This window comes from Thamnophis elegans, chromosome 2 (genome assembly GCF_009769535.1).
Source record: "Thamnophis elegans isolate rThaEle1 chromosome 2, rThaEle1.pri, whole genome shotgun sequence".
Lineage (NCBI taxonomy): Eukaryota > Metazoa > Chordata > Lepidosauria > Squamata > Colubridae > Thamnophis > Thamnophis elegans.
The window spans coordinates 152,101,051-152,115,391 of NC_045542.1; positions in this window are offsets into that span (position 1 = coordinate 152,101,051).

Genomic DNA, 14,341 nt, shown 5'->3' on the forward strand with positions numbered 1-14,341 from the left:
GTATACTCCCTTCATATTTATTCAACTTGTATGCTCAATGAATATTGAAGAAGTGTAGTTTAGAAGACAAATAACATAGTTTTAAATTGGTGGAAGAAACATCAATAACCTTCCTTAGGATATCTATTTATAGTAACATTAATCACATGGGAGAAAGAAAGCATTTTTAGAACAAATAACAAAGGTTTCCAAAGTCTTATTTTATCTTAGCAATAATTTAGATAAAAAATAGCTTCCAAAATCAAAAGTTTTTGTTGTTTTTCATCATGAGATGTCCCTTCATGTTCAAGTCAGGTCTCAGAATGATGATGTAACATTTGGGGACAAAGATGCAGCCAAGTAAGCCCAGGCTGGAGGTCAGGATGGAGAAGATCTGCACAGCCACCATGTATTTCCCTTTGGTGCTCAGGTAAGTGGGGACAAAGGAGACCCAAACACTGCAGAAAACCAACATGCTGAAAGTGATCAGCTTGGCTTCATTGAAAGTCCCTGGCAACTTCCGGGCCAGGAAAGCCACCGAGAAACAGATGACAGCCAGAAAGCCCATATAGCCAAGGGCAGAATAGACATGGTGACTAAACCTTCATTGCATTGCAGTAAGATCTGTCCTTTTTGGGAATATAAGTCAGAATCTGGAAATGGGGGAAAGATTCCCAGCCATATGAAACAGATGCCCACCTGAACACCAGAGCAGGAGAAGATGATGAAATTGGCTACAGATTTCCCCAGCCATTTCCTCATTCTGCTGCCTGGCTTTTGTGGCCAGAAACGCCAATACCACCATGATAGTCTTGGCAAGCAAGGAAGACACGGCAACTGTGAAAACAATACTGAAGGTGGTTTGTCGAAGAAGGCAAGTCACTTTCTTGGGTTGACCAATGAATAGAAGGGAAGTCAAGAAGGAAAGCAGGAGAAAGATCAGCAGAATGTAGGTGAAGATCCCGGTTGTTGGCTTTGACTATGGGAGTTTCTCGGTATTAATAAAATTCCTAGAACTAAAGCAGTAGTTAGAGACAAAAAAAGGCAGAGATAGCCAGGACAAGACCTAAGTTTTCTCTGTAGGACAGGAATGTTATAACTTTAGGAACACCACTGATCTCGCTTGTTGTTGGAATGGTGGTCATCTGGACAATTTTCACAATGGGCTACATCTGGAAAACACAAAGTATTTTTTTAACAAGTCAATCATTTTAACAATGACATTCAGCACATCATAACCAACTTTCCAGAAACCGGATGTCCATAGAGCCATTTTTAATTCTCTTTCTTTTTTTAAAAAAAAAACAGTATTAGAATAATGAAATCGGGGGGGGTGGTGGTTTGTTTTGGATAGCGACAATTGAATAACTAAAAAAGAAATAACTAAGCAGGAATAAAATAGAAAATTATAGTTATGGAAAAACATTCTTCTCTTCCCTTGTATTTCTAAGCTGTGAGTAGAATACATAACACACACGGACACCCCTTGTTCTGTTTGTTTGTGTTGGCATGTTTTAAATTAAACATTAAACTATTCTTGCTAGCATCTATATTTATATTAGTTTTAATTAATCTCACACCTTTCTGGCTAAAAATCATATTCCAAAAGTCTAAATATATCCACTGTGAAATGTGTTCTGTATATGACAGCCATTCTTTGGCTTTGGTTAAAAGAAAATTTGGTTACATTTATGACAGATACTGTATCTCAACCTTGACAGTGTTAAGACTAGTGGTGTATTAACAATTAAGCAGGCTAAATACATACGTAGGGCACCAGGCCAAACGGGGCACCACAACTTGAGAAAGAAAAAATCCTCAATGAAGATATGTATAGTATGTAGAAAGAAGGTGGGCACCAAGATTTGTCAGAGCTAACCAGTGATCCTTAACCCACCACTGGTTAAGACATATGTAATTCGACTTCCAGAATTCTGCAGCCAGAACCCCCCCAACTTCCTAAATTCCATGATTCCCAAGGAATTCTGGGAGTTCATGTCCACATGCCTTAAGGTTGCCATGGTTGAGAAACACTGCTGTAGATTGTGCCATTGCTGAATATTCTCTAAATTGACTTCCCAATTTGACATTTCTGACCAAAATTATCTATTTTCCAATACTCTTGATAAATTAGTTCTTGCAGCTGCCAGAAGAATATCTCAGTACAGTGTAGGGCTTTGCTTTTTGAAAGTATATCTATAGGAATATTTGTGGTTTGTGTTCATTTTTGCATAGGATTTTTCTGAATAATTTAATGTATTTCATTCCAATGCTTTTGCATTTCTTTGCTTAACTACAAGAGATGATCAAGTGTTCCTTCTTTTCATGGCTTTTCCAACATTTATCGTTATACAATGTGTTTATTATGCAATTATATTTATAGACCACCTGTAAAACAGATTGCCGCAGTTTCCCCTTAAATCACAACTTGGAATGAACTTTCTGTATTTTTCTTTTTGAAAGCTGTTCTCATTTTTGCATTGTGATTATTTCTTTGAAATTTTGCAAACATTTTATCATACAAATGTTTATTTTTTCCATCTCATATTTCACAAACAATTTATATATGGCTCTAAATCTTAATTCTTGTTTATATAAGTGTTTCTAATGTCATCTTCTCAAGTTCTCTCAATCTTTTCCAAGATTGCTTATTATTCTTTCAGTAACTTGTGAAAACATTCACCTTGGTGAATGGAACCTTCACTGAAATGATCTTAGTCTGCTTCCTGAATCTGGATATAGTGTACTGGCATAAAAGATCAAATCTTGCTAATACCAGAGCTGTGGTAGTACAGTGATGAGAATGCAGTATTGCAGGCTAACTCTTGTCACAGTCTGGAGTTCAAACCTGACCAACTCAAAGTTGACTCAGTCTTTCTTCCTTTTGAGGTTGGTAAAATGAGGACTCAGATTGTTGGGGGGCAGTATGCTGACTCTGTAAATTGCTTAGAGGATGCTATAAAGTAGTATGAAGCACTATATAAGTCTAAGTGCAATTGCTATTGTTAATATATTGTCCTTAGAATGAAAGACTGGTGTTCCTTTTTTCTTTTTGAACTACCTACCTTCCTGCACAGAGATAGTTCCTTCCACACATGGAGAACAGTCATAGCAGCAAAGTGGCTCTCCCTCCCTCAAGAGCTTGGTATATCCTGGGAGGCAACTTTCAGTACACCTAGAAAAGGGAGCCTTCTAAACAGAAAGAAAGTCAGAGAAATGTATGAATGAGGGGATTACTTCTAAAACTGGAATTGAGCACCAAAGTGGGTTCATAAATTCAAGAAGATACTTTCAAAGTCTTTTTCTAATAAAATGAAAATGTTTTTGTTTTAGTGAAAATTCTTCACTGGCAGTTTCATTTCAGCTGGCTAGGATCGTAGAGTCCCCTTGATGTTCAGAAAAGTCTGATTCTTCTCCTGTTCAGGCATCATTATCCTTCTGGGAGTTTTTTGCATTTGGACTTCAGATCTCATCAGATTCAGCCAAATGGTCAATGATACAAAACTGTGGAAATTGTGGTCCAAAGCATGGGAAGCACTGGGTTACCGATTAACAGAGTTGGAAGGGACCTTGTAGGTCATCTAGTCCAATCACTCACCCAACTACCCTACACCATTTCTGACAGATGCAATCTCTTCTTGGAAGCCTCCAATAATGAAGCTCCCACAACTTCTAAAGGCAAGCTGATTGCCTTGGGCTGATTGCTGTCACTGTCAGAAAATTTCTCCTTATTTCTAGGTTGAATCTCTCCTTTATCAGTTTCCATCCATTATTCCTTGTCTGGCATTTGGGTGTTTTGGAAAATAGTTTGACCCCCTCCTCTCTGTGGCAGATCCACAAATATTGGAACACTGCTTTCATGTCTCCCCTGGTCCTTCTCTTCATTGGACTAGCCATGCCCAGTTTCTGTAATTGTTCTCAATATGTTTTTGTCTCCAGTCCCCAAATCATCCTGGTTGCTCTTCTCTGCACTCTTTCTAGAGTCTCAACATCTTTTTATAGTGTGGTGACCAAAACTGGATGCAGTATTCTAGGTGAGGTCCTGTTCGTTCTTATCTTAGTAATTTCTAGAACAACATCGATCACAACATGTCCTCTGCCTTCTTACAATATATATTTCTTAGATCTCAATTTCCTATCAACTCAGTCTCAAAGCAGACTCTAGTTGTGAACAAACATTGGATAAGATTCAATGGAAGAGAATCTCTATAACTCAGGGTTGAACTGTAAACTCCTTGATGTTCTTTGAGTTTGGCTGTCTGCTTGTACACATTTGACTAGATAACATTATCAGTTCTATCATCAAGCAATCAGGCATTGATGATGTTACATAGTTGGGTAAGTAACCAATGAAATAACTGCAAACAACAACCAAGCTCAGAGATCACCAAAGATTCCACTACCTAAGTGCCCAAGAGTAAACCTCACAATGTCAGATGCCAGTTCCCTAGTTTGTAAGCCTACTTAGTTTCCTTACATGCTATAAGCATTTGGCCTAGCCAATAACAGGTTTTGCATCAGTGAGGGGGTTCAAAAATTTTTTCTACTGTTTCTATGGATGTGGCTTAGTTGGCTGGCACAGCTTGGTGAGTGTGGCATGGCTTGGTGGGTGTGGCTTGGTGGGCATGTCAGGGGGAAGGATTAGGAGTAGGCTCCGGCAGGTACTACTGCTAGTCTGCTCGTGTGCACACTGCGCACGCATTCACACTGCAATTAAAATTGTTCTGCACATGCACACAACTGAAAAACAAGATGGTAGCACCCTACAGCAACCACCAGGGAAACTGGTTTGGGGGGCTTGGCAGGCCTGGATTGCTGCCGGTTCCAAAGAACCAGAATGGGAAAGCACTAGCATTTCAGCCGAACCGGTCCAAACTGGTAGGAACCCCCACTGGGAAGAATACGGTAAAGTCTCCATTCCCTCCCTACTCCAGAGGAAGGTTACTGCAAAAATCACCATTTCCTTCTGATCACTTGGGACTCGAGAGGCAGAGAATAGATGGGGGGAGGGCCAGTCAGAGATGGTATTTACCAGTTCTGTGAACTACTCAACATTTCCACTACTGGTTCTCCAGAACTGGACAGAACCTGCTGAATACCACCTCTGTTTTCCATCCTATTCCAGAACAATGCTGCTATTCCCACATTAAGCAATAGATCCTTTGTGAGATCCAGGAAAAATAGTATTGTCTCCTTCAACCTGTCCTTTTACCAGTGCAGACCCTCCATAATAGTGCAAAGATTGATAACCACAATATCACACGGATACATAGGAACAGATGAATAATAAAAGCCACAGAGGCAAGTTTGGTTACCTGGTTAAAAGACATTGGCCATATGATGGAACTCTTATAGATAGAGATCTTGAGATCTTCTTTTCCAATATCTCCAATCATCACCCCATCAGCAGATTTGTTGGGAAATACTGCCCAGTCCATGATATCAAAGTCGGCAGTAGGAATTCCATTCTCATCCAAATAAACATCATTTACAGAAAAATTGTAAATCTGGAAGTTTCTTAGAAAAGGATGGAGCTAAAACAAGATGAAGAATCATACTTGCAATGTGTAACTTCTCATTTCAACACTAAATCAAATTAGGGTACTTATCCTGGTGCTTCTGTCTGCATCTTCCAACCCCATAACTGAAACCATAAACTCTCTACCATGGACCTCACTCGATTCATAAGAGGTCCATAAAGGGTGCTTCCATAACACAGGTGTGTTCCTACTTGTTCAGAGCCCGGTTTGGATGAGTAAGAAGTAACTCGGAAGGCCACGTCCGGGAACTGGTTCTATTGGCAGTGCCTACGGTAGCACCATATTGTTTTTTTGCTTCTCTGCACGCGTTGAAGCATTTTTTTATAGTACTGTGCATGCATTCATTGCCAACCGGCAATAGTGGGAGCCAAAACCCACCCCTGGTACATAAGGTCACCAGCATACCTTCCATCCCTGTCATACTGTCCCCATTATTTCTACTAATTTCCCTTTTTCATGTCCGTGTTTATACTTATACTTGTTATCACATGTTTGACAAACTAATAAAGTAAAAATAAATACACTTTTCAGTCTCTTGAGACATTATATACTTTTCTCACAAGCCTCCTGAATCAGCACATCCGGTTTAATCTAGAACATTCAGAAATAAAGTCTCCAGAAGATTCAACAACACAATCTCTCTATTTCTCTCTCTCTTGATCTATATTATTTATTCATATTCCTTTTCTAACTAATTGCAAAAACATCCCCATGTCTTGAAGTACACTGATTCCTCCTTATACTTTATTCTCAGTGTTAACCTATTCATTTCTGCACAATTTAAAATTTGCAATACAGTCTCCAGAAGATCACAATCTCTCAATTTCTCTTTCTCTAAACCTCCTCATCTGCTCAGAACAATATTACAAAACATGCCATAATTGTTGGTATTATCCCCATCGTTTCTGCTTCTCTCTAATGTAAATTTAAGTATTGAAAGAGAACCTGGAAACGAAGGGCCATCAAAGTTGATGGAGTTAGCAGAGTTGGTTAAATTGACCATTTTGATCAAAGAAAAGAATATATTTTTTTTTTGGCAACATGGAGATCATTCTGGATTTTCTAATTGAGGTGGAAAAAATGAAACTTTAATATTCAGTTTTATTGATTAGATTGATGTGTGTTAGAGAAATGCCTATTTTCTATTATTATGGAAAAGTAAAACATTGAGGTTGGAATGTTAATGCCTTATTCTAGTGCAACAGAGGGAGTAGGAAGTCAACGCTTTTTAAAAATTTTCTCTCTCTCCTCCCCTCACCTTTTCCCCTCCTCCTCCCCACTGTGTCCTTCTATCTGCTTTCGTATTTCTGTATTTTATTCTATAATCTAATAAAAATTTAAAGACTAAAGAATGGAAAGGAAACCATTAGTGGAATTTTGTAATAGAAGTCTTACCTGCCATGGCTGTATTAACTGTAATGTCTGGTGGTGCCCAACACGCATCCTCCTCTTACTCAATTGGGAGGAAATGGCAGCATGGAGGACCCAGGCCACAACCTGGATTGTTGTGGAAAAACTGGAGCTATCCTCGGACAGGATTCTTTCAACCAGATCCTGTGGTGGGGTTTCCCAGCTCTCTTTTTCCAAGCATGTATTCCAAGCTTTCTTCGACAACAAGGGGATTGAATAGGAACACTGAAATGCTGCCTTCCCAAAGTTCCCTGTAGCAGAGTAATGTGAATAAAAATCATAATATTGTGTCCTTTTCTTTGCCTTAGTTGAGAAGGATAATAAAAGATGATTATCCTGGAGATTAACCAGCTGATAAAACAATCTCACACTGATATCTGACAAAGCTGTGACAATCCATACTTTTTCCTTAAACAGGGGTTTTGCTTTTCCATCTCTTGTATTAGCACTGCTAGTATAATGTTGTCTGAGAATCCAACTGACAAACAATACCTTTTGCTTTGATGTCACTAAAATATTGAAAGAATGCTTTCCCCTCCCTGCTCTAAGAACCATGGGTAAACTTTCTGAGAAGGCAACACAGATTCCTTTCCTTAGGGCTCCTGGCACAAACGTTCTCCTGAATTTTTCCCCACTTTCATTGTCCGGAGCAGCGAGGCCGATCCACGTCCATCGGAAATGCAGGAGCAATTTGACTATCGCCAAGTGAGGAGGTTCTTGCTTGGACTCACTCGGTAGAAAAAAGGAAAAAGATGTTTTTGTTCAGGAATGTGGCTGATCACCCCATAGTTGATCTAAGATGAAATAGAAAATATGGTTGATTGCTTTGCTTTTAAGGAAAAAATAAGTACTTAAAGGGTTTTTTTTTAAGCTAGCCTATACCGACACTACAGGTTGTCAAATATATTCACCAAGGTATACAGTTGTACAAAATGTTTGAGTAAATAAGCTGTTTTTTTTTCTTTCCCAAATAACAAATTGATGTGTTCAATTGTTTCTCTTTTTGCTATACTCTTTTCTTGTAAAGACTGATGAATGACTATTAAAAAGAAAAATATATATTTGATCTGATTTGATCATGGATTGAAGAAAATGGAATGTTGTGTGAACAGCAGGACAAAATGTGACAGCTAGGTATTTTCTCATTGTCTTTAAGTGCAAGCAGGGGAAAACATCCACTTAAAGAATAATTTCCCTACAGCCTTTGGATTTTCTTTGGATTTGGTTGGAATAAGGATGAAAAGATATTTTTGTCTCCCAAGACTGCAGTGACCAGAAGACATGGAGAGTGGACAGAAGGAGTGTTAGTTAAACAGATGCAAATTTCATGCAAAGTATGATTGAGAGGACTTCATTTGAGCTATGATGAAGGTTCCTTTAGCTGAAAAATCTCTTTGTAACCTGTGTTTCTTTTTAAAAAAATCAAGAGATGCACTGATGTCTGAATGACAAAAGAGACATTTGAATGCCTGATGAAAATATAATATTTCGGGTGTCTTTTAAACTCTGTTATCTGACTCAATTGATTTAAAAAGTTTTTAAAATGTCAAAAGCTTCTTTATGGCAGCCCCTGAGATATTGGAACACTGCTATCATGTCTCCCCTAGTCCTTCTTTTCATTAAACTAGACATACCCAATCCCTGCAATTTTTCTTCATATGTTTTAGCCTCCAGTCCCCTAATCATTGGGTACCATTTGTCTGAAGTGGTTTAGGATTTCCTGCCTAAACAGGGGTTGGACTAGAAGACCTCAAATGTCTCTTCCAACTCTGTTATTTTATTCTATTTTTTTTTATCTGACCCTTTTGAACTATCAATAGACTATAAAAAATGAAATTAGATTCATTATTCATTCATACTTGTGGTATTTTGTAGGTGCCTAACATAGCTGAAATGTAATTAAAGAGTTCTGAATCAGTCCCTTCAAGCACAGCCAAAAGATTCCTTTGTCTTCCGCAACTGTAGTTTGGGACATTCTCTTGTCCTGTTGACAGCAAGTCCATCATGGCTTCAGTTGTTATCCTTGCATTGAAAAAGTTCTCATAGATGCTGTAGCCCAGCGTGATGTTTGGTAAGAGCTTTGGATTCTGGTTGATCTCATGGGTGGCAAAGAAGAAGGGCAGGATGTTCCAGAAGCTCATACTCTGTAAACTGCAAGATAAGAGACTTCAGTTGGTTTTCGATGTGGGCGTTTCATCATCAATTCATAAAATCACATCATATTACCTTAAGCTGTTCCTTTATGACATTTATCAATCAGTTGGATTGCTGTCTTATGAAGCTCGTAGGGCAATTTAACAATCTAACAATCTGAAATTAGTTATGGATTGCATCTCTGAGATACAGTATCTCTAACAATGCTGTAGCCGAGGGTGATTTTTGCTAACAGCTTTGGATTCTGGTTGACCTCGTGAAGGGAAAAGCAGGAAGGGAGCACACCAACCTATTATAATGCAGAAATATTCTTGGAAATTTTTTGTCTAACTGAAAAAAAGTCAGATGAGTATATTAGTCATTTATGGGACCTTGCCAGGTGTTGGACTTCTTTGGTGTTGCTGTTAGAAGGATAGTCCTATTGACTCGAGGACTTTGTTTCCAATGCTTTTCTTCAGACTCAAAATCATCCTAACTGGAAACTCTAGATAGTTTTAATCGTAGATTGTTAATGTCACAAATATCAATGTTAAACTTTAAAACATAAAATTTTAGCATTCATATCAGCTAACCATACCTATTATAAGAAAGGCAGTGGAAAAATAAATTTAATCACTAGTGTTAAGTATACATCAAGAATTACCTTATAAATGTGTGGCTTGGAGGTTTAAAGAAGATGTATGGTTGAAATAGAGCACTAGATGTAGATATGATTCCACTAATCAGGAAATCTCCTGGCTTGTAGTAATTAAATTTGTGTTTTCCTTCTTTCTGCACATTTAATGGACATTTGGTCATCAGCGTACTACATGGAAAATGGGACATCAGGAGAAGCAGCAGAAGCAGCAGTATTTCAGATATCATAATGAAGATCTGTAGTTCTCTGAGACACAGAACTGGCCCACTGGTCACACCACTATCTTTGGTTTCAGAGCTTATTTAAGGGGATGCACAATTCTTTTGCCAAAGAATCCAGACACACTGACTTGATCAAGCGAGATAAAATTCAATCTGCACATTAAAAGGACAGCATTAAAATTAAGACATGTGCAGTTTGCCTACAGGAGTCTCACCATGTGTTCTTCGTCATCTTTGAGCTTCTTGTGGACCAAATTTTCAGATTTTTATAAGAATTACAAAATATTTGTGAAATCTGTTGATGAGGATTATTAAATATTCCTACATTGGTTTCAAAATAACCATGGGTGAGCAAAGTCTCCTAGGCTTTAGTGGAAGATGAAGTAATCATTGTGCTTTTGATCCGGGATTTGGGAATTGCAGTTAATTTTCTGTATGACTTCACTTACAAGGCATCTAGGACTTTTTGCCTCCTTCCCTTGGCCACACCGCCTTCTCCATCAGGGTTTCTCCTCAGGGGGATTCTCCGCTGGATTTTCTCCTCAGCTAACATGCTCCCACCCATTTGCCCTGACCAGTGGGCCAGAGCTCCTCATCCCGCACACTTCGGTGTGGCCCATTCACTAAAGAAGGGTTTGTCCTGGGTCTTTTGCCACCCAGGACAGTTCTGCCAAGCAATCGGCTAGCTGCCAATGCCATCAGGCAGAAGCCATGGTGCAATCGATCGCTGGGGTGGTGGGGTTTGGGGGAGGGGCGGCAGCCAAATGGGAAAGCCAAACACTTGTTAAGAGAAGTAAGGGGAGGGGGTAGAAACTCTCCTGTACTGATTGTGCCTCCCCAATAATGATGGGAAGGGAAGCGGGGGAGGGGCATTAAGTATGGCAACTTCACCCAAAAGGAAAGGAGGAGGAGAGAGAGTTGGAAAGAGAGAGAGAGAGGAGGGAGACAAGGAAGAAAAGAAAGAAAGAAAGAGGGAAAGGAAGGAAGGAAAGAAAAAAGAATGAGAGTGGGAAGGGAGAGAGAAAGGAAGGAAGAAAAGAAAGAAAGAGATGGGTGGGAAGGGAAAAAGAAAGGAAGGAAGGAAGGAAGGATGGAAGAAAGAGAAAGAAAGAAAGAGAGGGGGATGGGAGAAAGAGGGAAGGGAAGTGAACAGGATATGGATGGATGAAGGGAGGGAGGGAAGGGAGAATACCCCGAGGAGAAACCCTGATGGAGAAGGAGGTACAGCCAAGGGTAGGAGATGAAAAGTCCCATTCCACTTAGAAATGTGCCTGAGGAGGAAGAAACTCTACATGACTTATGGACCTAGTTACAATTTAATCATCAAAACAACTCAGGAAATTTTTATTCCCATTATTCAGGAACCTTACTCTGGAGGAAGAAGAATATCTGGTCCTATTATATTTGGGTTTCATGTTGAGTCATAGCACAGAGAAAACACTGATTGCGCTTGTGAATTAACTCTGATGAACCCTGAATTAGGGTGGGGTATTCATCCTGCCTCTGGCTGGATCTCTCATCAGTTTTCCCCACCCCCAAACTCTATCAGGTAGCTCTACTGAGTCAACTTTCTTGTGATTTGCAAGTACAGAGAACCAGGGAAAGTCTTTGCCACATTTCTCCCTGTGTGAAGTCCCATATAACTCACTCAAGGAAACTGAGAATAATGCTGCTTCTCGTATTCTAAACTTTGTAATTCAATTACAAAGTTACTATTGCAACTGAGAAAGAAGTTTGAAAAGTATGTCTTAATAAATTGAGTAGATTTTTAGCAGTCCAAATTTTTTTGTATTGATATGAAAGGACATCACAGTTTCCTGATGGAAGTGAGCCGATCTCCTTTCTCTCCTAATGCAAAAGGCAATTTTTCCAAATGTTCTGCTTAATTCAAAACAACATGTTCTTGAATTAGTGCCTTCATATCAGCACTCAGTATTTTCACATCAGAAGGGTCTAGATTACGGGTGTCCAACTCAATCGCATCACGGGCCATATTGTGACGTATCACAAGATTTTTTGCCTTTGCAGAGCTATGGCCTGGCTATGGCCTGCACATGATGCATCTGTCCCACAGGCCACCAATTTGACAGGCATGGCTCTAAATCAGAGGTGTCAAACTCGCGTTGTCACAGCATCTTCACGTAACGCATTGCGACTTTTCCCCCCTTCACAAAACTGGGCATGGGCATGGCCAGGGGGTGTTGCATCTGGCCTGTGGGCTGCACATTTGACACTCCTGCTCTAGATCATCTGAAGAAAATAGCAGAAGGGGATAAAAAACAATATGCCCATGAACAAATAACTAAAGTAAATCAAAGGTGATAATTGTCCAACTATAGAAGCTTAACAATATGAAATGAAATATGACAAAACAACACTAAAGGAACCCTCATCATCAATGAATCAACCAATCAATCAATCAATCAGAAAAGAGCTGGAAGGGACCTTGGAAGTCTTCTATTCCAACCACCAGCTCAAGCAAGAGACCATTTAGCAGCGATGGCGAATCTTTTTTTGCTTGCATGCCATAAACAGCCTCCCCTGCCACCCGGAAGCTCTCCGGAGGCAAACAGTCAAAATGACCCTCCAAGCAAACCAGAGGTCACTTGCAATTTGCTCGCAGGGTCATTTTGAGTGCTCCGGAGGCTTCAGGGACCTTCAGGAGGCTTCCCTGAAGACTCCAGAGCAGTCAAAATGACCCTACGAGCAAACCGGAAGTCTGTTTCCAAACTTCCGGTTTGCCCATTGGGCCAGTTTTTGGGGCTCTGGAGGCTTCAGGGAGGCTCATGAAGCCTCTGGAGGGACTCCTGGGGACGGCGAGGCTCTTTTCGCCCTCCCCAGGCTCCTATAAAGCCTCTGGAGCCTGGGGAGGGCGAAAAATGGCTTTAAAAAAGGGTGAACTCAGCTGGCCAGCGCACACATACACGCTGGCCAGCTGACGGGGCAACCCCTCGCGTACCCTGACAAATGTCTCCGTGTGCCACCAGTGGCACGCGTGCCACAGGTTTGCCATCACTGCAATATACCATTTCAGACAGATGGCTGTCCAATCTCTTCTTAAAGACCTCCAGTGATGCAACACCCACAACTTCGGAAGGCAAATTTGTTCCACTAGTTAATAGTTCTCACTGTTAGAAAGTTTCTCTTTGACACCAGTTTGCTTCTCTCCTTGATTATTTTCCATCCATTGTTTCTTATCTTGTCTTCTCGTGGTTCGGAAAATAAGTTGACCGCCTTGTCTTTGTGGCAGTTCCTCAAAAACTTGAATACAGCTCTCATGTCAACCCTAATCCTCGTGTTTCTATACACCAGTGATACCCAATGTCTTCAATCGTTCTTCATATGTTTTGTCTCCAGGCCCTTAATCATCTTAGGCGCTCTTCTTTGCACTATTTCCAAAGTCTCGCATCTTTTTTTTATAATGTGGTGACCAAATACTGGACGCAGTATTCAAGGTGTGGTCTTGTTAAGTTTTCATAAAGTGGTATAATACTTCATGTGATTTTGATTCTATTCCTGTTTATGCAATCAAGGTTTGTATTGGCTTATTTGGCTGCTAACACACAGTACTGGCTCATATTTAAGTGCTTGTCCATGAGGATTCCATGGTCCATCTCAAAGTTACCAATTTGGAGCAAGGTACAAGGCTGTACTTGTAACTTTGGTTTTTTCTTGCCTAAGTGTAAAACCTTGCTTTTCTCCACATTAAATTTTATTTTGTTGGATAGGGTCCATTGTTCAAGGTTGTCAAATCCTTTTGGATCATGAACTTCTCTTCAGGGTGTTGGCTATTCCTGCCAGCTTTCTGTCATCTACAAATTTGGTCAGTTCTCCTTCTATTCCCTCATTCAAATCTTTTATGAAAATCTTGAAGAGTACTGGGCTAATATGAAACTAGTGGTATTCCATTGCATACTTTCCTCCATGTAGATGTACTACTACTACTATTCTTTGAGTATTGTTTGTTGGCCAATCTGTTGGTTATGCTGTCTATCCCATATTTTCTAGCTTATCAAGAAGTGGTTTTGTGGCCGACTTTACCCAAATGCCTTATTGAAATCTAAGTGTTTGAAGGTTTGAATGTTATTTCATTTATATGCCACCCTTTTCCCCCCAAAGGGGACTCAGGGCGGCTCACAACTCAAACCACGGAGGGGGATACAAACAAAATTAAAGCAACATGCAATAATACATAATTTAAAACACCCAACAGTCATTACCATTCGAGACGGAGGCAACAGTTCTTTAGCCCCAGGCCTGTCAGAACAGCCAGGTTTTAAGGGCTTTGCGGAAGGCCTGGAGGGTGGTAAGGGTTCGAATCTCCACGGGGAGTTCATTCCAGAGGGTCGGAGCAGCACAGAGAAGGCTCTCCTCCGGATAGTCGCCAGTCGACACTGGCC